The following is a 25,310-nucleotide window of genomic DNA, read 5'->3' as shown; positions in this document are numbered from 1 at the left end:
ATACTAATTTATTTACCAATAAAATGACATGATGTCTAGGGTCTGCTGTAAAGTTATCTGGGGGGGGGGGGGGGGGGATTCCCATTGTGGCTCAGCGGAAACACATCTGACTAGTATCTTCCATGAGGATGCAAGTTTGATCCCTGGCCTCTTTCAGTGGGTTAAGGATCCAGTGTTGCCGTGAGCTGATGTTTAGATTGCAGACCTGGCTTGGATCTGGCATTGCTGTGGTTGTGGTGTAGGCTGGCAGCTACAGCTCTGATTCGACCCCTAGCCTGGGAACCTTCATATGCCATGGGTGAAGCCCTAAAAAGACAAAAAAATTAAAAAATAAAGTTATCTAGAGAGAGAGTGGTAAGTGTGCAGGAACCAGCCACACATGGATATCTGCTGAAGCTGAGTGATGGATATGGGAGGTCTGTTACAATACTCATTCCAGTTTGTGTACACCTGACATCTAAATAATAAAAAATTTTAAAACACTAGTGATTTAATATGCCACTAAAAGTTAACCAAGGCAAATAATTCATTTATCTCTGCTATTATTTTTCTAAAATTTAGTTATTACAGTATGAACCCCACACATTAACTATAGCTGGTTCTTTCTCTTTGATGGTCATTTTCTTTTTCTGTAAGCAGATAAATTCACAGGAAAAAATCAATATCCATAAGGGAAAAAAAAGAAAATAACCTACAATTCTCAGTTAACTACTACAGATTATTTAATGTGTTGGCATGTGTTCCAATTATCTTCCTCAGAATATATAAACTATGCAGTCTACTTTATATATGTACTTTAAAAAAAAAGATTATACCTATATAGGAGTTCATGTTGTGGCTCATTGGAAACAAACCTGACTAGTATCCATGAAGATGTGGGTTTGATCCCCAGCCCCACTCAGTGGGTTAAGAATCCAGTGTTACCACAAGCTATGGCATGGGTCGCAGATGCAGCTTGGATCTGATGTTGCTGCGGCTGTGGCATAGGCTGGCAGCGGCAGCTCTGATTTGATCCCTAGCCTGGGAACTCCCATATGCTGCAGGAGCAGCCCTAAAAAGACAAAAAATAAAGTAAAATCATATTAAATTAAATCAAAAGTATAAAATGAAATAAAATCCTGATAGAGATGAACTGACATTCAGTTTGGGGATATGGCATGCTTTGTCAACATTTTTCTCATTTGAGTCTCATTTACATGCCAAACAGCCATATTCATACAATAATGTTACATCAGAATTTCACAAACATTTATGCAAAATATGACCTAATTGCTTAATTTAGCCAATTTAACTTTGATTGGGGGGGCATTTCAGTTGCCTATCATAATACAAGAGGCTCTTTTCAGCCCTGAAGGACTTGGAAGAGTGATACTGGATTCAGCAGAGCAAGTAATATTCCGATTGACATGTCTCATTCACATGAGGTCTCCAAGCCACAGCCCTGAAGGCCAAGAGCGGGACCTGGGTCCAGATGAGAGGCTAAAATGAAGCAGGGAATGGGGTAAAAAAGTACAGGGGACGAGAGACAGTGAAGACTGGGGTTTACTTCAATTTTTCAGGATAACCATAGGACTGGGGAGTATGTACATGCATATAATAGCTGATTCTAATAGTCACTAAATAAGAGTAACAGGAGAAAACATAAAATAGGGTAAGATGAGTTGTGGCTCAGTGGAAACGAACCTAACTAGTATCCATGAGGATGCGGATTTGACCCCTAGCCTGGGAACTTCCATATGCCACAGGTGCGGCCATAAAAAGGAAAAAAAAAAAAAGTATGTATGTAAAATTTTAAAGAATAAAATGAAATAGGGGAAGAAAGCTAGTAATATTAGGTACCTAAATATTTGCTGCTTGATATACTAAGAAATTACCATAACCTAGCTCATTTATAAAATCTATTTCCAATGTCCATATAAGAGGTTTGTTTTATTCCAAGATAGCAGATAAAACAGGTATTTTAACAAATTTTTTACAGCTAAGTAATATAGTAAAACTCATATTTGGGAACAAAGTCCCATGTGTTAAATCTAACAAAATAGCCTCTGTTTACAGAGAGCTTACTATGGTGCCAGACAATGAATTAAAATAAGCACTGAACATACATTATGTCATTTAGTGCTAATAAAACTTCCAAGGTTAGTAGTATCATCTCCATTTCGAATATGTGAAAATTAAGATGCAGAGTCTTAATTAACCTGTTCAAAGACATGCATCTAGTTTGTGGCAAAGCTGATATTGAAACAAGTCCGATTAGAGTCCTATGATGCTAATTATTATGCTATAATGCCTCCAAAGCCTGTATTAAGGTGAGTAAAAATAATATACATCAATTAGGGACATAAGGTCACAGAGTCTGGCTCATGGTAGTAACAATTCTGAGCAGAAACGGCTATTTATAAAAATAATTGTGCTGCACTTTATCCCTAGCACTCCATCACTGAGGGCCAGACTTCCTTCTCCACAAGCTAAGCCACTCATAGTGCACCTAAGACGACTCTGCCTTGTCAAGGTGGTAAGTGGATAATACAGCCTGAAACCACAGATAAGTAGCATGTACAGGGGAAAGCATGAAGCCGGAATCAGAAAATCTCAGCTCCTGTGCTGGTTCCAATATTTACCAGTTAGGTGGTCTTAAACAAGTACTTTTAAAAATTTTTTTAATTTTTATTTATTTATTTTATTTTTTGTCTTTTTGCCTTTTCTAGGGCTGCACCCACAGCATATGGAGGTTTCCAGGCTAGGGGTCCAATCAGGAGCTGTAGCCGCCGGCCACAGCCACAGCCACGCAGGATCCGAGCTGCGTCTGCAACCTACACCACAGCTCACAGCAACACCGGATCCTTAACCCACTGAGCAAGGGCAGGGATCGAACCCGCAACCTCATGGTTCCTAGTCGGATTCGTTAACCACTGTGCCACAACGGGAACTCCTTAAGTACTTTTTTTTAAAGGACTGCCCGTGCGGCATTATGGGAGTTGCCCGGCTAGGGGTCAAATTGGAGCTATAGCTGCCAGCCTACACAACACCAGACCCGAGCTGCATCCACTAACTATACCACAGCTTGTGGCAATGCCTAATCCTTAATGCACTGAGCGAGGCCAGGAATCGAACCTGCATCCTTATGGATACTAGACAGGTTTGTAAACTACTACGCCACAAAGGGAACTCCCTTAATCAAGTATTCTTCACTTATTTTTTTTTAACTGACTATTCACCTGACCTAAGTAAATAACAAAACAAAAGCTAATAAAATCCATTCTGCAAAGGATGGTTGTAAGGATCAGATGAGGTGCGATGTAAGGTACTTTGTAAACGATATGCACAAACAGGGTTACTCATGTAAGAACCACAAGCAGCTGTCTCCCAGGTGAAGCCTATGCTTTCCCCTCTAAGACACACTCACCTGTTAACAAATAACCATCTGGAGAGAAATGCCCTACCTAAGGCAGAGAATAAAGGGAAACCCAGGGCAGGTGGGAAGGAGGATGGCACATTACAAACATGCAGACCTGGGCCAACCACAACCTTGCAGCATTAATCAAAAACCCACTTTATTCCAAAACACCCACTTACTCGTTGGATTTATGCATTAAATGACAAGCTCTAACAGTTTTCTCCTAGGTAATGCCAACAATTCCTCCTGTACTTTATTATTAACACAGTAAAATCTTATAAGAGAAAAGATAACTTGGTTTATACCTTATTCCAGCCGCTCGCATGAACTGTGGTCTCCAGTGTACATTCCCGGTATGCCTGATATGTCACTGGCCTGTAGAAATTTTTTTTAAAAGTCCGTGTCATAAAGAAGGAAAAGTCTCAATTTCCAGATGAATAAATATACAACCACTACTCTGCTGCTGAACTTTTTGCTGAACTTTACCTTACATATTGTTTTATATGAGATAGAGCTTTTACATTTGGTATGCATTTTTCTTCAATCATTCTCTATAAGCTGAGATTTATGCCATCAGCTCAGGAAAGCAATTTATAACATAAGAGGGAAAAAATAAGTAACAACAAATTTTTTATAACTGCTTGAAATTTATATAACAAAATTTCTTTATTGCAGATAAAACACTTGGGTTATTAATATGAACAAAGTAATAACAAACAACAAAAACTACCTCAATAAAATTAAAAGAACAATTTAAACTTTTTAAAGCCAAAAAACATAAACCATTTTAAAATTAAAGAGACATGTCATTTCAAATAGGGGATATAAGGAGTTGGAATAAGCAAGGTCAATAAATGAGCTCGACTTTTAACCTGGCATTTTCTGATGCCCAGACCAGGGGTGACGCTCCCCTGCTTACTCCTGCCACCCAGATACTCGCTTTCTGAGGGGACCTGAGTACTCTGTTCTAAGCCTGGGCTTCTGTGCAAATTAACAGCAACAAAAATACATGATACCCAGTCACACATGAAGTCACCAAGAGCTTGGATAACAGACTTAATAAAAATTTACCTCCTTCCCCATTTTTGTGGGCAATGAATACACATATATGTAAAAAAGGAGAGGAGTCTTGATTTTTTTTTTTTTTTTTTTGTCTTTTTGTTGTTGTTGTTGTTGTTGCTATTTCTTGGGCCGCTCCCGCGGCATATGGAGGTTCCCAGGCTAGGGGTCGAATCGGAGCTGTAGCCACCGGCCTACGCCAGAGCCACAGCAACGCAGGATCCGAGCCGCGTCTGCAACCTACACCACAGCTCACGGCAACGCCGGATCGTTAACCCACTGAGCAAGGGCAGGGATCGAACCCGCAACCTCATGGTTCCTAGTCGGATTCATTAACCACTGCGCCACGGCGGGAACTCCAAGGAGTCTTGATTTTAAAGTACTTTAAAATCCATTCCAAAGGCATTTTATGCTCTGACTACTCTGATCTGCCATCTCTTCAGCCTATGATATTTTAGATTGATAAGAGGTATACTTATTAGAGGCCTGCTGTTTTATATTTTTTATACTTTTATATTTCATATTCTATTATACACTTAGGAAACTGAAACTCAGAAAAGCCAAGAGACTATTCCAAATCCACAGAGCTGGCAAGCAGTGACGTAAATTAGCTCTGGCTCCAAAGGCCCCACACCTCCAATTCTGAGCCTGGATTATTAACACACATATTAATGCCCCATGTTGCCAAAGGGCACCTGGTCCTCATTGATGAGGTACACACCAGACTGCAGAGACTTGGTAAGAGAAAAGAACCTAACAACAGCTCACCAAATCCTTTTTACAATGACAATATAGTAAAACTATTTTTTAATATGTATTAAATAAAATACATTTAAATTTTATTATTTAGGAGGTCCCGTTGTGGCTCAGCAGTTAACGAACCCGACTGGTATCCATGAGGATGTGGGTTCGGTCCCTGGCCTTGCTCAGTGAGTTAAGCGTTGCCTCAAGCTGTGGTGTAGGTCACAGATGTGGCTCAGATCCTGAGGTGCTGTGGCTGTGGTGTAAGTCAGCAGTTACAGCTCCGATTAGACCCCTAGCCTGGGAACCTCCATATGCCGCGGGTGTGTCCCTAAAAAGACAAAAATAAATACAAAAAATTAACATTGATCATGTAATCTTTTTATGCATCTGTTAGAAAATTTTAAATTACATACATGTGACTTGGCATTTTACCTACTGGAGAGTGTGCTCGTCGGGATGTTTCAGAAAATGGCTCTGATGACACAGATATTGTTCCCTTATGAAAGTCAATAAAACATCAGTACTACAGTGAAAAGCTCAAAAGAAAAGACATGGGGCATGACCTACTTAGTAAGATGCTATGTACTACCTTCTTGACATCCTAGTCCCATTAAAGCAAGCACAGAATTGTTTCGAAGACCTAGGCTAAATACTAGGTAGCTGTAAAACTGGAACTTGCGCAGACACTGTACAATCTACCTACCTATATTCTCCCTGAAGCTCTACTTGCGTGTCTCAGTCCCTTCACTTCCTTTCCTGAACTGTCTGCTGCTCTTGTGGGTCACAGGAGTCCTTATGGGTAGTTTGTCTATCAGGCTAAAGTAGGTTAGCATCCTTCAGAATGAAACATGATTTGAAACATTATACGTACACACATATATGCACATAAAAGATGCAGATTAAAACATTCAAAGGAAATATTATACATGGAAAAATAAGCAGTTGAAAAAATCAGCCCTATCTAATGCACTATGTGAACACAGCCAAGAAGATAAAGCAGGGTAAAACCTTCTCAAACTGCTGGTGCTTGGCTATATGAAGAGCTCAGGATTAATTTACCACTTTAACAAAACTATTTGGAAGAATAAGTGGTATTTTCCACCTTAAAAGATACAGCCATCAACCTGCATAACCCTCTCAGTTCCTCATCAGTTATTTTCAAGGTATCAGTAACAGAACTTGGGGAAAACAAAAAAAATATTCACTCAAGAATTTTTTTTTTTTTTTTTTTTTTTTTTGGTCTTTTTGCTATTTCTTTGGGCCGCTCCTGCGGCATATGGAGGTTCCCAGGCTAGGGGTCCAATTGGAGCTGTAGCCACCGGCCTATGCCAGAGCCACAGCAATGCGGGATCCGAGCCGCGTCTGCGACCTACACCACAGCTCACGGCAACGCCGGATCGTTAACCCACTGAGCAAGGGCAGGGACCGAACCCGCAACCTCATGGTTCCTAGTCGGATTCGTTAACCACTGCGCTACGATGGGAACTCCAAGAATATATTTTTGAAAGTATAATTTACTTTGCAGTGAAAAGGTATCAATTTTTCCTGTAGATAATGAAAAGGACTCTAAAAACATATATAATACTATTTTTCGCTTACACTGCACATGTATAAACTACAATATTGTTCTAAAGTTAAGATTAACAGACAACCTAAGATACAGAGAGAAAGATCTGAAACAAATACTTTGTATCAAATGTAGAAACAATTGGCCTTATGCTTCTCAGTGATTTTACCTCTAGCCCCAACTGCTTTTACCCCAACTGCTTTTACAAGTTTTTTGTTTTGGCCAAATAGTAGGTTTCTTCAAATCCAACATGAAACATCAATATATAAACTATATGAAAGTATGGCTGTTCTGCCTTAAGAGTAAAGAGGGCCTAACCACCCCCTCGACGCCCCACAATTGAAAGCCACTGCTGTAAACCCAAATTTCCTGTTTAAGTTTTAATTCTCCACACCCAGAATCTTCTCTCCATATTTATCATTAAACTTTCTTTGTATAAAGAAAATCCAAATATGATTTTCATTTCACTGTTTCTTATGTGCAGCTTGCCTTTTTACATTTGCTAATGTCACTACAACATGCAGAAACAATTGAACTCAAACTGATTTCCACTAACAAATGTTAGTGAATAAACTCTGCCTATGTGCAAGTAAGGAATTACTTTACTACAACAATAATTTGGCATCTGAATGTTGGCCCTATTACTGAAGGAACAGTCTTTGCCTTACTTTAGATAACTTAATCTCCATTAAAAGATGCATTTTTTTTTTCTAATTCATACCAATTCCTTAACAACTCTCAACAAAAAATTAAGGGAAATGAAGTTTTACAATCTACAAAAAATGACTTGGTTCTATTTTAATATACTTTGACGGTGAGTGTCTTGCCTTCAGCTTTAACAGTCATAACAACAGCCAGGAGAAAAATTTCCACCATAAGAATGTGGCAGTAGTTCCATGGGTAGACATATAACCCAAAAGTTTAGCAACATCTATATACCTAAAATACAGATGCTGTTCTCACATTATAATCCATAAAACCCTAACCATTTTAGTTATGTTGGCCAAGAGGCAGTGGTAGTAAACAGTGGTCGGGACAAGTGAAACGCTTGTATTCACAACCCAGGGAAAGCATTTGTTGAAACCTAGATGCTCAACAAGTAAATACAAATAACTAAATTCATGCTAGAAAAGTTAAATCACTGCTCAAAATGCAAACAGAAGATTTGGGAAAGCAAAAAAATAAAAAGCGAAGGGAGTTCCCATTGTGGCCCAGGGGAAACAAATCTGACTAGTATCCATGAGCACTCAGATTCAACCCCTGGCCTCTCACAGTGGGTCGGGGATCCGGCATTGCCATGAGCTGTGGTGCAGGTCAAGATGCGGCTCAGATCTCAATTTGTTGTGGCTGTTGTGTAGCCTGGCAGCTGTAGCTCTAACTTGACCTGGGAACTTCCATATACCACAGGTGTGGCTGTAAAAAGCAAAAAAAAGAAAAAGTAAATAAAGGCAGTGACACTGTTCACCTAAAACAAAGCCCTAGCTGTGGAGAAGCCCAGAGAGAAGTGCATCCATGTGGGGACGGGCCCCAGTGAGGACTCACCGGCTGAGGAGCACCTGCAAGGCTCCAAGCAGAGGCACTTTCAGTTCCTGTGATGCTTTCTCCCCAAGGTGAGCCAAGCAGTCTTCTAAGGAGCTTTCAGGGTTGGCAGGGCTGAACACAGGAGAAGTGTGGCGGTCGAAGCCTGTGCTGGTGAAGGCTGAAGACGGCAAAAGGAAAGCAGTTAACAAGCAACGTCAAACGTGCTATAAAAGGGGGTTAAGATGACTACAACTGGGAACTAGCTGATAGTTATAATCCACTTTAAAAGGTCACACAATCGTTATGGGATATTCATCTTTCCTAGAGCACAAAACTTGAAAGGTCCTAAATTTAGAGATTTTCTTTTTAAGGAAAGATGTTTATGAAAAGAAAAAAATCATAGTTTTAAGAAAGGAAAAGGAGTTCTCTTATGGCTCAGTGGGTTAAGGACCTGGTGCTGTCACTGCAGTGGCTCGGATCACTGCTGTGGCACAGATATGATCCCTGGCTGGGAAACTTCAGCATGGTTCGTGTGCAGCCAAAAAAGAAAAAAAAGAGAAGAAAAAGGCTAAACAGATATGTTAAAATACACAAACCAATTTGGTATATTACTGCAGACCAACTTAGTCTCAGAATGCCAAAAAGAGGCAACTCCTGGCTCTATCATCCCTCTTTTAAGATTTTTATTTTTACCTAACGTGGCACTTCTCCTTTTTTTTTTTTTTTTTTTTTTTGGTCTTTTTAGGGCCGCACCTGCAGCATACGAAAGTTCCCAGGTTAGGGGTCGAATCAGAGATGTAGCCGCTGGCCTACACCACAGCCACAGCAACTTGGGATCCGGGCCACATCTGTGACCTACACCGAAGCTCATGGCAATGCTGGATCATTAACTCACTAATCAAGGCCAGGGATTGAACCTGAGCTACAACTGGAGCTCTTAATGTGGCACTTCTTAAACCAGATTCTAATCAGTCATTCCACATTAGAGGATGTCATTACTCTCATTTCCTTTTTTTTTTTTTCCTTTTCATCCAAAAGCCTTTTCTAGGGCCGCACCTGCGGCATATGGAGCTTCTCAGGTTAGGGGTCTAATCAGAGCTGTAGCCACTGGCCTACGCCAGAGACAAAGCAGCGCAGGATCCTAGCCGCATCTTTGACCTACATCACAGCTCACAGTGACACTGGATCCCTAACCCACTGAGCAAGGCCAGGGATTGAACCCGCAACCTCATGGTTCCTAGTTGGATTCATTAACCACTGGGCCATAATGGAAACTCCTCTCATTTCCTTTTTAGAGTGAACTTTCAAACTCACATTCATGCACATGGCAGTCACAGCTGAGCTCTCCTCACTCATAGCCAGCCTCTCCCCTGCCTCCTCACTCCTGTTACACAGGTGAAACCCTGCTCTAACTGCAATAAGAAAGAGGTTGAATCACTGCTGGTCCACAATATAGAGAAGATGCAGGGCATAGACTCTTAGGAAAGCAAGCACTTGCACCCACTCCCAAAGGTTATCAGTAAATTCCACAAAGCATTTATTCTTTTAAAACTTACTCCTAAAGGCTGCAAATTTCACTATAGTTAACTATGTATTTCTTAAAGAATGATAGCTACAAAGTTCAAAAATGCCATGTTGGCTGACCAAACCTGACAATACTCCCTTTGATGATCAGTCTTGGGGAATACAGAAATTTTGATGAGGAAGCACAGGTGAACCTTCAATGTTTTTTCTTTTCTGCCTTTTGCCCATTTTGTTATGTAGTACTGTTATGAGAAATGGACCAAGGGGAGGTCCCAACTGGTTAATGATCCAGCCTGTCTCTGTGGTGTCCAGCTTGATTCCAGGCCTGGTGCACTGTGTTAAGGATCCAGCACTGCCACAGCTGTGGCAAAGGCTGCATATGTGGCTCAGATTTGATCCCTGGCCTGGGGAAGTTTCATATGCTGCAGGGGCAGGGGGGGAGAAATGGACCAATGATTGAAACAGAATTATAACATTAATCAGTTAAAAACATCAGTAAAGTAAAAAAAAATACTAACATTAGGTTTATGGATTTCTGTAAACTTCACTCATTTTTTTTTTCTTTTCTTTTTTGGCTGTGCCCTTAGCATATGGAAGTTCCTAGGCCAGAAATCAAACCCATACCACAGCAGTGACAACACTGAATCCTTAACCACTAGGCTACCAGGGGACTCTGTCAATTTCAACTTACATATTTTTTTTTTTTAGTAACAGAGAACTGATTTCCAAATATGATTCCTATTTTTTCTAGTTAAAAATTACTGGGTAAGGGAGTTCCCACTGGGGCTCAGCAGTGATTGGATCCATGAGGACTGGAGTTTGATCCCTGGCCTTGCTCAGGCACTGCCATGAGCTGCAGTATAGGTCACAGACTTGGCTCGGATCCCGTGTTGCTTCGGCTGGGGTGTAGGCCGGTGGCTACGGCTCCAATTTGACCCCTAGCCTGGGAACGTCCATATGCTGCAGGTATAGCCCTAAAAAAAATGTATTGGGCAATACACATCTATACAAAAACTTGTTCATGAATAGCCATAGATAGCATCATTATCCATAAAAGCCAAAAAGTGGAAGCAACTTAAATATCCATCAATTGATGAATGGATAAACAAAATGTGTTCTAACTACACAATGGAATGTTATTCCACATAAAATGGAATGAAGTACTGGTATCTGCTACCACATGGATGACCACCGAAATACTAAGTTAAAGAAGCCAGGGAGTTCCTGTCATGGCGCAGTGGTTAACAAAGCCAACTAGGAACCATGAGGTTGCGGGTTCGATCCCTGGCCTCAACTCAGTGGGTTAAGGATCCAGCGTTGCTGTGAGCTGCATAGGTCGCAGACGCGCCTTGGATCCTGCATTGTTGTGGCTCTGGCGTAGGCCGGCAGCTACAGCTTCGATTAGACCCCTAGTCTGGGAACCTCCATATACCCTGGGAGCGGCCCTAAAAAGGGGAAAAAGACAAAAAAAAAAAAAAAAAAAAAAAAAAGAAGCCAGTCACAAAACACTACATAATGCATGACTCCATTTACATATATACCTCTAATAGGCAAATGTGTGGAGAGAGAAAGCAGACTAATGATTGCCATGATCGGAGATGGGGACAGGGGGCTGGGGGAATAAAAACAGGAAGTTACTGTGAATGTATAGGTTGTTTCTTCTGGGGTATTAAAAATGTTCTAAATTTATACTGTAATAACAGTTGTACAATTCTGCAAATATACTAAAACCCACTGAATTTATATATTAAATAAGTTTTACGGTATGTGAAATATATCTCAATAAAGCTGTAAAAAAAAAAATTACCTATGGAAGGCAAAACAAGAAGTAAACCAAGGAGTTCCCGTCATGGTTTAGTGGAAACAAATATGACTAGCATCCATGAGGATGCAGGTTCAATCCCTGGCCTCGCTCGTGGGTTAAAGATCCCGTGTTGTGGAGTTCCCGACGTGGTGCAGTGGTTAACGAATCCGATTAGGAACCATGAGGTTGCGGTTTGGTCCCTGTCCTTACTCAGTGGGTTAACGATCCGGCGTTGCCGTGAGTTGTGGTGTAGGTTGCAGTCGTGGCTCGGATCCCGTGTTTCTGTGGCTCTGGTGTAGGCCGGTGGCTACAGCTCCAATTAGACCCCAGCCTGGGAATCTCCATATGCCGCGGGAGCGGCCCAAGAAATAGCAAAAAGACAAAAAAAAAAAAAAAAAGATCCCGGGTTGCTGTGAGCTGGGGAGTAGGTCACAGATGCAGCTTGGATCTGGCCTTGCTGTGGCTGTGGTGAAGGCCAGCAGCTAACAGCTTCAATTCGAACCCTAGTCTGGGAACCCTCACATGCCATGGGCACGGCCCTAAAAAGACAAAAAATAAAATATTAATTAAAAAAAGAAACCAAATGTTCCCCTCAATAGTAAGGGAATGGCTGAGTAAATATTCATTCAATACATGGAATTTTTAAAGTATATAATTTAATGTTAAGAACAAAGTACATGACTATAAAATCACATGTACATTACTGCGACCACTGTCTATTGTATATATGCATAGAAAATGAAAGTAGATCACTTAATCTCTTCAATGTTGTTATTAACATAAAGATATCAAATCACAATGAAGAAGGAGTTCCCGTGGTAACTCATCCCAAACAAACATGACTAGTATCCATGAGAATGCCAGTCTGATCCTAGCCTGGTTCAGTGAGTTAAACAATCCGGTGTTGCCATGAGCTGTGGTGTAGGTTGCAGATGAGGCTTGGATCTGGCTTTATTGTGGCTGTGGTGTAGGTGGCAGCTGCAGTTCCAATTCGACCCCTAGCCTGGGAACTTCCATATGCCCAGGGTGTGGCCCTAAAAAGACCAAAAAAACCCCACATTGAACAGAAAGTACCTTGACATGATTGTTTAGTCCATGATTTAACATCAGAGAAGGCTACATCTAATCTGCTGTGTATAGTTTGGAAACTTATAAAAAGATCCCCTAGGAAAGAAAAAGGATACCTTCTAGTTTCACCCTTATAATACTATACTCATGGAGGTGTAATGCTGTGAACACTCAACTATAAAAGAAAAAAAATTAAACCACACCAGAAAGAATCCACTACTTAACTAGGAAAATAGGAATAAAGAGACCTTCGGAAATTTCTTTGTCCAGGGATTTTAGCTCTTCTTCAATTTCAGTTTTAACTTTTAATAAAACTTCTGGATCCAGAGGTTGTGAGGCTATATCTTGCTGAACCCTGAAACCAACAAGAAAGGTTACTATTGAAAGAGAAAGAAAGAAAACATTAGAATATGAATAGGATTCTAAGCATGGAATCAGAAAATATAAAATCAAAACTCAAATCATGTGTAGGGGGCTGGGGATATCAGCTGAAGGTTAGGTAAGTTGTACAACTATGGAGGAGCTGTGATTGAAACTCAAAACCACTAATCCAGGCTGCATTCTCCTCATCTGGTTGGGCTGCTATGAAGGAAATATCTCCGAAACACATTTTTGGCATGATAGAGAAGAAAAATCTGAACGGTTGTCTGCATCACTGATAATGTCTCCTGGTAGTGACATTCACAATCTTACCTTCATATCTTCATGCAAACTGCAGAGCAAGAGAAGGCCTATTATCATCAAAAGATTTATATCCTCCAACTTAGGAAAACTATGACTGTACCAAAAGTATGGGGCACAAGCTACTCTCACGCAGTAAAAGGAAAAGGAAGGTTGTGGTTTGTAGCACAAACTGGAGAACAGAGAGGAGGGGTCTAAAGGAGAAAAACTGACCAGATACTTAACAATTTACTGATTTCTCCTGCCTCAGATATTTGGAGCAGAGTGTTACCACTTTAGCTACAGCAATGAATCCAACTATGGCAGTGCACCTTTCCCATTCAGCAGATACTTATAGACACATTTCCAGTATAGGTGTATCACTGACAAGTTTTATAAAGGGAAGATTTAGCCATTTATATGTTTATATCATGTGCAAACAAAAAATTCTGAATTCAAAGACAAACTTATTATCATAGGTCAAGAAACTTATTATGGCATCTATAGGTCTTAGAAAAACATTTGAAAAATAAAAGGATAAACATTTTTAAATCTCACAGATTTCCTGACTAGACTTCAACTTTTTTTTGTCTTTCGTCTTTTTAGGGCTGCACTCACAGCATATGGTGGTTCCCAGGCTAGGGGGTTGAATCGGAGCTATAGCTGCTGACCTACGGCACAGTCACAGCAACACAGGATCCCAGCTGTGTCTGTGACCTAAACCACAGCTCATGGCAATGCCATATCCTTAACCCACTGAGTGAGGCCAGGGAATGAACCCATGTCCTTGTGGATACAAGTCTGGTTTGTGCTGCTGCTGAGCCATAACGGGGACTCCAACTTGAACTTTTAAAGTTGACAAAATAATGTTCCTTTGAAGTTCCTGTTGTAGCTCAGCAGGTTACAAACTTGACTTGTATTCATGAGGATGCCAGTTCAATCCCTGGCCTCTCTCAGTGGATTATGCATCTGGCGTTGATGTGAGCTGTGGCATAAGTCGCAGATGTGGCTTGGATCTGGCATTGCTATGGCTGTGGTGTGGGCCAGGAGCTGCAGCTCCAATTTGACCCCTAGCCTGGGAAGTTCCATAGGCCGCAAGCACAGGCCTTAAAAATACAATATATATATGTATATCTATCTCCACTTTCCTTCTGATCTGAGATGAACCAAAATAAAACTCACACCCTTAAAAGATTTTTCTATTGAAAACACAAAATTCCTTTAGTATTTCTAGTTGAAGTACACAGAAACTATCCCTCAATGCCGTGTTTAATATATATTTTGTTTAGTGATGTTTCACTTAACATTTCTCCCTATGTAAGTTATCTTAGTTGAAACTACATACATAAAAACTTTATTACCTAAAATATCCTACTAAGCAACCAACAGACCACTGAAGAAATTAAAAACAGAAATCCAAAAATGCCTGAAGACCAATAAAAATAGAAACACAAAGATCCCAAGTCTATGGGATGAAGCAAAAGCAGTTCTAAGAGGGAAGTTTATAATAATACAAGTCTGGAGTTCCAGTCATGGTGCAGCAGAAATGAATCGGACTAGGAACCATGAGGTTGCAGGTTCGATCTCTGGCCTTGCTCAGTGAAGTTAAAGATCCGGCATTGCCATGAGCTGTGGTGTAGGTTGCAAATGTGGCTCAGATCTGGTGTGGCTTTGGCATAGGTGGGCAGCTATAGCTCCAATTAGACCCCTAGCCTGGGAACCTCCATGTGCCTCAGGTGTGGCCCTAAAAAGCAAAAAAAAAAAAAAAAAACCCGAAAAAAACCCAAAAACAATACAAGCCTGCCTCAGGAAACAAGAAAAATCACAAATAAACAACATAACCTTATACCAAAGGAACTAAGAAAAAAACAAGCTCAAAGTTAGCGGAAGGAAAAAAGTCATAAAGATCAGAGAAAAAAATAAATGAAACAGATATGGCTGATTTACAGGTACTGAACTGTCCCTGCATCCCTGGAATAAATCCCACTTTATCATGTGCATATTAAAAGGATCACACGTCATGATAAAGTGGGATTTATTCCAAGGATGCAAGGATTGTAAATCAATCAATGTGATATACCACATCAACAAATTAAAGAATAAAAATCACACAAACATTTCAATAGGTGCAGAAGAGACTTCTGACAAAATTCAACATCCATTTATAATAAAAACTCTCAACAAAGTGGGTATAGAGAGAACATACCTCAACATAATAAAGGCCATATATAGCAAGCCCACATCTAAGAAAAAAGATCCCAAACAGCCAAAACAATATTGAAAAAGAACCACAAAATTGGAGGAATCACACTTGTGACTGCAAACTACACTATAAAGTCGCAGGATCAAGACTGTATGGTACCAGCACAAAAAAAGACACACTGATCGATGGAATAAACGAGAGCCTGGAAATAAGCCCACGCTTATATGGACAATTAATACAGAACAAAGAAGGCAATGGCAAAAAGAAAGCCTCTTCAATGAACGCTGGAATTGGAGTTCCCATTGCAGCGCAGCAGAAAAAATCCGACTAGTATTCATAAGGATGCAGGTTCAAACCCTGGCCTCTCTCAGTGGGTTAAGGATCTGGCATTGCCGTGAGCTGTGGTGCAGCCCGCAGATGCAGCTCGGATCCTGCATTGCTATGGTGGTGGCATAGGCCGACAACTGTAGCTCTGATCCAACCCCTAACCTGGGAACTTCCATATGCTTCAAGTGCAGCTCTAAAAAGCAAAAAAAAAAAAAAACCCCAAAAAGGACAGAGTGGAGCTCCCATTGCGGCTGAGCAGTAACAAACCCAACTAGTATCTATGAGGACTCGGGTTTGATCCATGGCCTCACTCAGAGGATTAAGGATCCAGTGTTGCCATGAGCTGTGGTGTAGGTAAAAGACTCAGCTTGGATCTCGTGTTGTTATGCCTACAGTGCAGGCTGGTAGCTGTAGCTCTGATTCAACCCCTAGCCTAGAAGTTCCATATGCCGCAGGTGCAGCCCTAAAAAGCAAAAAATTATTTTAATTAAAAAAAATTTTTTAAATGGGGGAGTTCCAGCCATGGCTCAGTGGAAACAAATCTGACTAGCACCCATGAGGGTGAAGGTTCAATCCCTGGCCTTACTTAGTCGGTTAAGGATCCGGTGTTGCCATGAGCTGTGGTGTAGGTCTCGGATGCAGCTCAGATCTGGTATTGCTGTGGCTGTGTTGTAGGCCAGCAGCTACAGCTCTGATTTGATCCCTAGCTGGGAATCCCCACATGCTGCATGTGCGGCCCAGAGAGACAAAAGAGGTGGGCGGGGGGCTATAGAGCAGTATGTTAATGATCTGGCTTGTCACTGCTGAGGCAACAGTTTGATCCCCAGGGCAGCAGAGGTTGCAGAGGTTGCAGCTCCAACTAGGATTCAATCCCTGACCTGACCTGGAAACTTCCTTATGCCAAGGGGGCAGCCAGGGGAAAAAAAAAAAAAAAAAAGGCAGAAGATCTCTATAGACATTTCCAAAGGAGACATACAGAAAGCCAACAGGCACCTGAGAAGATGAAGCACAACATGACTATCATCAGGGAAATGCAAATCAAAACCACAATAAGATTATCACCTCACTCCTGTCAGAACGGCTATTATTGGGAGTTCTCATTGTGGCGCATTGGGTTATGAATCCAACCAGTATCCATGAGGATGTGGGTTCAATCCCTGGCCTTGATCAATGGTCGGAGATCCAGTGTTGCCATGAACTGTGGTGTAGGTCATAGATGAGGATCAGATCCTGTGTTGCTGTGGCTGTGGCGTAGGCCAGCAGCTGCAGCTCTGATGCAACTCCTAACCTGGGAACTTTCATGTGCCTTACATACAGCCCTAAATAGCAAAAATTAAAAAAAAAAAAAAAAAAAAAAGGCTATTATCAAAAAGACAGTAAATGACAAATGTTGGAGTTCCCATTGTAGCTCAGCAGATTAAGAACACAACATAGTTTCTATGAGGATGCAGGTTCAATCCCTGGCCTCGTTCAGTGTGTTAACAATTCGGCATTGCTGCAAGCTACAGCATAGGTCTGCAACTGCATCTCCAACTGCACCCCTAGCCTGGGAACTTCCATATGCCACAAGTGTGGCTGTAAAATGAAAAAAGAAAAAAACAAACAAATGTTGACGAGATCCTGCACTGTTGGTGAGAATGCAAATGATATAGATAATATGGAAAACAATATGGAGGTTCCTCAAAAAATTAAAAGTAGAACTACCATACAATCCAGCAATTCTACTTCTTGGTATTATTCTGAAAAAAACAGTTTGAAAAGATAGATACACACACACACACACACACACACACACACACCCATGTTCATTACAGCACACACACCCCACACACCCATGTTCATTACAGCATTATTTACAATAGCCCAAATGTGGAAACAACCTAAGTGTCCATTAACAGACAAATGGATAAAGAAGAAAGTGGTATATATGCACAATGGAGTACTACTGAGCCACAGAAAAAGAATGAAATCTTGACATCTGTGACAACATGGATGGACCTAGAGGGTATTACACTAAGAGAAATTAGATAGAGACAAATACCATATGCTGTAATTCATATGTGGAATCTAGAAAACAAAAAAATGAACAAACATAACAAAACAAAACAGAAACAGACTCACAGATGTAGAGAGCAAGCATGGTTGCTAGAGGGGAGAGGGTTGGGGGATTAAAAAAAAAAAAAAAAATCACTGAAATTCCCTTGTGGCACGATGGATTAAGGATCCAGCATTTCCCCAGCTGTGGTATAGGCTGCTGCGGCACGGATATGATCCCTGTCCCAGGAAATTCTTCCTTGTGGCGATCATTTCACAATATGTATTTAAAAAACCATTACAGGAGTTCCCGTAGTGGCTCAGTGGTTAATGAACCCAACTAATAACCATGAGGTTGCAGGTTTGATCCCTGGCCTAGCTCAGTGGGTTAAGGATCTGGTGCTATTGTGAGCCATGGTGTAGGTTGCAGATGTGGCTTGGACCTGGCGTTGCTGTGGCATAGGCCGGCGGCTACAGCTCCAAGTTGACCCCAAGCCTAGGAAACTCCATATGCCGTTGGTGCAGCCCTAAAAAGCAAAATAAATAAATTAATAATAATAATAAAAAATTAAAAACCATTACATTGTCTACCTTAAATATATGTAATTTTTAAAAATTATAACCTAATAAAGCTAGTATATATATACGTGTTTTTTTTGGTCTTCTTTTTTTTCAGGGCTGCACCTGTGGCATGTGGAAGTTCCCAGGCTAGGGGCTGAATCAGAGATGCAGCTGCTGGCCTATGCCACAGCCATAGCAACACTGGATCTGAGCCTCGTCTTCAACCTACACCACAGCTCATGACGAGGCAGGGGACTGAAAACTGAATCCTCATGGATACTAGTAAGATTCATTTCCACTGGGCCACAACAGAACTCCTGATGTGTTTTTAAATTACGTAAAACAGACACAATGTTATGCAAAATTTAATGACAATGCATCCTATGAAAAAGGTAATCTTTATAAGTTCTCATAAAACATAAATGTCTTCTACACACAGACTTCGTTTTTCAAATTTTTCTTACTGTAGTGAAAAACAGCTAATATAAAATGCCCATCTTTTTTCTTTTTTTTCTTTTTTGGCCATTCCCAAAGCAAGTGGAAGTTCCAGACCAAGGATCGAACCCTTAGTAGTATTAAATACACTCATAATGTTGTGCCACCATCACCACCATTATCTCCAGAACCCCCCCCTTTTTTTTTGGGTCTTTTTAGGGCCACACCCACGGCATATGGAGGTTCTCTGGCTAGGGGTCAAATCAGAGCTGCAGCCACTGGCCTATGCCACAGCAACGCCAGATCCAAGCCACGACTGCGACCTACACCACAGCTCACCATGACACTGGATCCTTAACCCAATGAGTGAGGCCAGGTATCGAAACTGAGTCCTCATGGACACTAGTCAGATTCCTTTCGGCTGAGCCATGACCGGAACTCCCAGAACTCTTTTCATCTTGTAAAACTGAAACTCCAAACCCGTTAAACACCAGCTCTCACTTACTCCCTATCTTTAGCCTTTTTGGCAACCACTACACCCTGTCTCTGTAATTCTGACCACTCAAAGTATTTTGTATAAATGGGATCATACAGCATTTGTCTTTCAGGGATTGGCTTACTTGACTCCCAGGCAGACTTGAAATAAATTCCCAGTAAAGCTTATTAATTCTAAGAGGCTTTTCCTTTAAAAGTAATTTGTAGTTTCAGACTATCCACAACAGCTCTGATTAATATTAATTTAATATTAATAAATTATAAAAATTAATTAACACTACGTAAAGTGACTTCCAGAATACATGAAATATTATTAAAACAAGACAAAAAGACTGGGAAATGATTCTGAGTTGACCTATTTCTTTCAATGAAATTATTTCTCTCCTTTCCTGTTTCCTGAAGGAAGCATCTCAGTCAAACGAAAGGTAAGCTCTGGAGGCAAGCATTCCAGCTCAGTACTTTGTACACGAGACCCTGGGCCAGGAAAATAACCTTCTTAAACTTCTCCTCTTATATAAACAGGACAAAGGTAATGAGATAAGTAAGTTCCACCATATCAAAAGTGCTTAAGAGACAGTGGCTCCTACTCACTAATGCTTTTGATTCTATTTTAAAAATGTTACCACTGCACACTGATCTTCGCCCAAACTTTGTCTCCATGACAGAACAGCTCATCACAGATTTCCCTTCAATGATACTTATACAGAATTGGTTTCAGTACTTTAAGAGTTTGGATCAGCAGGGACAACCTTCTGACCATTTTAGATAATGCCAAGTGATATAAAGTAGGGCTGTTAGAACACCAACTAAGAGAAATCCTTTTTTTGGCTCAGCACATGGCATGTGGAAGTTCCGAGGCCAGGAATCAAACCTGCCCCACAGCAGCTAAATGAGCTGCTGCAATGACAGCACTGGATCTTTAACCTGCTGTGCCACGAGGGAAATCCATAGGAGAAATCTTGATAGACAGATACTCTTGTTCTTCAACTGCTGCAAGAGAATGGCTTAATAACAATTGCTCTAAAACCAAAATTTACTTTCTCCTGAACACATGTCCAACAGAGTTTAACTAATTTATATTAAAAAATACAGAAAGAAACAAATAACAAATGCTGGAGGATTTCCCATCATGGCACAGGGGAAAGGAATCTGACTAGGAACCATGAAGTTGTGGGTTCGACCCCTGGCCTAGCTCAGGGGATCGAGAATCTGGCGTCGTCAGGACCTGTGGTGTAGGTCACAGAACTGCTTGGATCCTCTGTTGCTGTGACTGTGGTGTAGGCTGGCAGCTGTAGCTCCAATTTGACCCCTAGCCTGGGAAAAGCAAACAAAACAAAACAAAACGCTGGAGAGGGTGTGGAGGAAAGGGAACCCTCCTATACTGTTGGTGGGAAGGTAAAGTGGTACAACTACTACAGAAAGCAGTATGGAGGTACTTCAGAAAACTAAATATAGAACTAACATATGGGAAACCGAAGATTGAGCCACCACCCCTGCAACCGACATCCCTTGCTGAGTACTCCGAAGCGCCCCCAGACGCCTTGGTCCAGCTTGTTGGTTTCCATGGAGAAACTCATTTGGGACTTTGATGGAAACTGCACTGAGGATCTGAAGGAAGATGGCGGAATAGAAGGACTGGAGCTCAACTTCTCTCCTAAAAACAACAAAATTCACAACTAAAGACTCTTCACCGGTCCATCTGGGTGAGCACTCTTCACCCAAATGGACCGGAAACCTTAAAAAAAGATACCCTACTCCAGAAGAAAAAGAGGGGGCTACATCAAGACGTAGGAGGGGCGATTTTGCAGTATAAACAACCCCATACCTCCTGGGTGGGAAGCTCCACAGCCTGGAAACTTACTGGTTCACAGAGACTCACCTACAGGAGTGAGAGTTCTGAGCCACACATCAGAAAACAGGGGTGAACGTGGCTTGTTGTGAGGGAAGGACATTGAAAGCAAAGCTCTCGGGAATATTCAGCAGCAGTGTCTTTCTCTGGAGGTGGCCATTCTGGGAAAATCTGGCCCCACCAGTCAGCTGCTGAGAAGCCCCAGACCAAACAACACAGGTGGGATCACAGCCCTGCCCCTCAGGAAACAGGCTACCTAAAGACCCCTCTGGCACACAGCTGCCTCTAATCCCATCCAGAGACTAAGCCCCACCACCAGAGGGATTAGAATCAGCTCCACCTACCAGGGGGCAGGCATCAGCCCCTCCCATCAGGAAGCCTACAGCAAGCCCCCATATTGGCTTCAGCCACAGGGGGGCAGACATCAGAAGAGAGGCTACAACTCTATTATCTGTAAGAAGGTAACCACACCAAAAACCTATACAAATGAAAAGACAGAGGACTATAACTCAGATGAGGGAGAAAGGAAAAACCAGAGAAAAACAGCTAAGTGAGGAGGAGATTCCTAGTCTCCAGGAAAAAGATTTTAGACTGTTGATGCTGGAAATAAACTGGAGGCAAAGATGGATAACTTACAGGAAACAATGACCAAAAAGATACAAGATATAAAACTTAAGAAGAGATGCAAAATACAATAACTGAAATAAAAAATTCACTAGAAGCAGCTAACAGCAGAATACAGGAGGCAGAAGAACGAATAAGCGAGGTGGAGGACAGATTAGTGGAAATTACGGAGTATGCAGAACAGAAAAGAGAAAAAAGATTGAAAACAAATGAAGAGAGTCTCAGAGAACTCTGGGACAACGTGAAACGCACCAACATCTCAATTATAGGGGTGCCAGAAGGAGAAGAGAGAGGAGACAGAAAAAATATTCCGAGAGATAATAGCTGAAAACTTCCCTAACATGGGGAAGGAATCACTCAGTCAAATCCAGGAAGCACAACGAGTACCATATAAAATAAACCCAAGGAGGAACATCCTGAGACACATACTAATCAAACTGACCAAAATGAAAGACAAAGAGAAAATCTTGAAAGCAGCTAGGGAAAAGAAACAAATAACATACAATGGAACCCCGATAAGGCTATCTGCAGATTTTTCAACAGAAACTCTGCAGGCCAGAAGGGAGTAGCAAGATATACTCAACGTGATGAAAGGAAAAAACCTCCAACCAAGATTACTCTACCCAGCAAGGCTCTCGTTCAGATTTGAAGGAGAAATCAAAACCTTCACAGATAAGCAAAAGCTGAGAGAATTCAGCAACACTAAACCAGCCTTACAACAAATACTAAAGGAACTTCTCTAGGCAGAAAAGAACAAGAGAAGAAGGAAAGAAAAAAGAGCAGCAAAAACAAATCCAAAGTAATTAATAAAATGGCATAAGAACATACATATCAATAATTACCTTAAATATTAATGGACTAAATGCCCCAACCAAAAGACACAGACTTGCTGAATGGATACAAAAACAAGACCCATATATATGCTGTCTTCAAGAGACCCACTTCTAGGGACACATACAAATTGAAAGTGAGAGGATGGAAGAAAATATTCCATGCAAATGGGGATCAAAAGAAAGCTGGAGCAGCAATACTCATATCAGACAAAATAGACTTTAAAATGAAGAATATTTTAAGGGACAAAGAAGGACATTACATAATGACCAAAGGATCAATCCAAGAAGATGATATAACAATTTTAAATATCTATGCACCCAACACAGGTTCACAATACATAAGGCAACTGCTAACAACCTTAAAAAGAGAAACTGATAATAACACAATCATAGTGGGGGACTTTAACACCCCACTTACAGCAATGGACAGATCAACCAGACAGAAAATCAGTAAGGAAACACAGGCCCTGAATGAAGCATTAAACCAGATGGATTTAATAGATATTTATAGGACATTTCATCCAAAAGCAACAGAATACACATTCTTCTCGAGTGCACATGGAACATTCTCGAAGATTGATCATATCCTGGGCTACAAATCCAACCTCGGTAACTTTAAGAAAATTGAAATCATATCAAGCATCTTTTCCAACCACAACACTATATGACTGGAAATCAACAACAAGAAAAAAATTGCAAAAAACACAAATACGTGGAGACTAAACAACATGCTACTAAACAACCAGTGGATCACTGAAGAAATCAAAGAGGAAATCCAAAAATACCTAGCAGCAAATGACAACAAAGATACGACACTCCAAAACCTATGGGATGCAGCAAAAGCCGTTCTAAGAGGAAAGTTTATAGCAATACAAGCCCACCTCAGGAAACAAGAAAAAGCTCAAATAAACAAGCTAACTTTACATCTAAAGCAGCTCAAGAGAGAAGGACAAGACCTAAAGTTAGTAGAAGGAAAGAAATCATAAAGATCAGAGCAGAAATCAATGAAATAGAAACAAAGAAAACCATAGAAAAGATCAATGAAACAAAAAGCTGGTTCTTTGAAAAGATCAACAAAATTGATAACCCCCTAGCCAGACTTATCAAGAAAAAAAGAGAGAGGACTCATATCAATAAAATTAGAAATGAAAAAGGAGAAGTAACAACGGACATCACAGAAATACAAAGGATCCTAAGAGACTACTACACGCAACTACACGACAATAAAATGGAAAACCTAGAAGAAATGGACAAATTCTTAGAAAAGTACAATCTTCCAAGACTAAACCAAGATGAAATAGAAAAGATGAATGGACTCATCACAAAAACTGAAATTGAAACTGTGATTAAAAAACTTCCAACAAAAGTCCAGGACCAGATAGCTTCACAGGCGAATTCTGTCAAACATTTAGACAAGAGCTAACACTGCTCCTTCTGAAACTATTTCAAAAAATTGCAGAGGAAGGGATCCTCCCAAATTCATTCTATGAGGCCACCATCACCCTGGGACCAAAACCAGACAATGATTCCACAAAAAAAGAAAACTACAGGCCAATTTCACTGAAGAACATCAAAGCAAAAATCCTCAACAAAATACTAGCAAACCGCATCCAACAATACATTAAAAGGATTGTACATCATGATCAAGTGGGATTTATCCCAGGGATGCAAGGGTTCTTCAATATCCGCAAATCCATAAGTGTGATACACCACATTAACAAACGGAAAAATAAAAACCATATGATCCTCTCAATAGACGCGGAAAAAGCCTTTGACAAAATCCAACACCCATTTCTGATAAAAACCCTTCAGAAAGTGGGCATAGAGGGAACCTACCTCAATATAATAAAGGCCATATATGACAAACCCAGAGCTAACATCATTCTCAATGGTGAAAAGCTGAAAGAATTCCCGCTGAGATCAGGAACAAAGCAAGGATGTGCACTCCCGCCACTACTCTTCAACATAGTTCTTCTGGAAGTTCTAGCCACAGCAATCAGAGAAGTAAAAGAAATAAAAGGAATCCAAATTGGAAAGGAAGAAGTAAAACTATCCCTATTTGCAGATGACATGATACTATACCTAGAGAATCCTAAAGACACTGCCAGAAAACTGTTAGAGCTCATCCACGAATTTGGCAAAGTCGCAGGATACAAAATTAATACACAGAAATCAACTGCATTTCCATATACTAACAACAAAAGATCAGAAAGAGAAATTAGAGAAACAATCCCATTAACCATTGCATCAAAAATAATAAAATACTTAGGACCAACTTTCCTAAAAGGACAAAAGACCTGTACTCTGAAAACTGTAAGACATGGATGAAAGAAATCAAAGATGACACAAATAGATGGAAAGATATACCATGCACTTGGACTGGAAGAATAAATATTATCAAAATGACTATACTACCTAAGGCAATCTACAGATTCAATGCAATCCCTATCAAATTACCAAGGACATTTTTCACAGAACTCAAAATATTTTAAAGTTTGTCTGGAAGCACAAAAGACCCAGAGTAGCCAAAGACATCCTGAAAAAGAAAAATGGAGCTAGAGGAATCAGGCTCCCTGACTTCAGACTATACTACAAAGCAACAGTC

At 40.7% G+C, this 25,310-nt stretch overlaps 1 protein-coding gene across 4 annotated transcripts in view; it reads right to left on the bottom strand.

The window, feature by feature from the left end:
• The window catches only part of BCL2L13 (BCL2 like 13), a 67,349-nt gene that overhangs the window by 12,435 nt on the left and 29,604 nt on the right, over positions 1-25,310 (bottom strand). For 2 of the 4 annotated variants that reach the window (XM_003126595.6, XM_021092504.1), the window contains 3 exons: positions 12,933-13,039; positions 8,310-8,466; positions 3,703-3,772 (listed from right to left, as the gene is read on the bottom strand). The gene's annotated coding sequence lies outside the window, so the exon portion shown is untranslated. Of the gene's footprint in view, positions 1-3,702; positions 3,773-5,903; positions 6,035-8,309; positions 8,467-12,932; positions 13,040-25,310 lie in introns of all 4 variants that reach the window. The other 2 variants (XM_021092505.1, XM_013997921.2) reach the window with 2 other exon arrangements.

The sequence above is a fragment of the Sus scrofa genome, chromosome 5 (genome assembly GCF_000003025.6).
Source record: "Sus scrofa isolate TJ Tabasco breed Duroc chromosome 5, Sscrofa11.1, whole genome shotgun sequence".
Lineage (NCBI taxonomy): Eukaryota > Metazoa > Chordata > Mammalia > Artiodactyla > Suidae > Sus > Sus scrofa.
The sequence above is the reverse complement of the archived record's forward strand: the minus strand, read 5'-3'. Positions and strand labels throughout refer to the sequence as shown.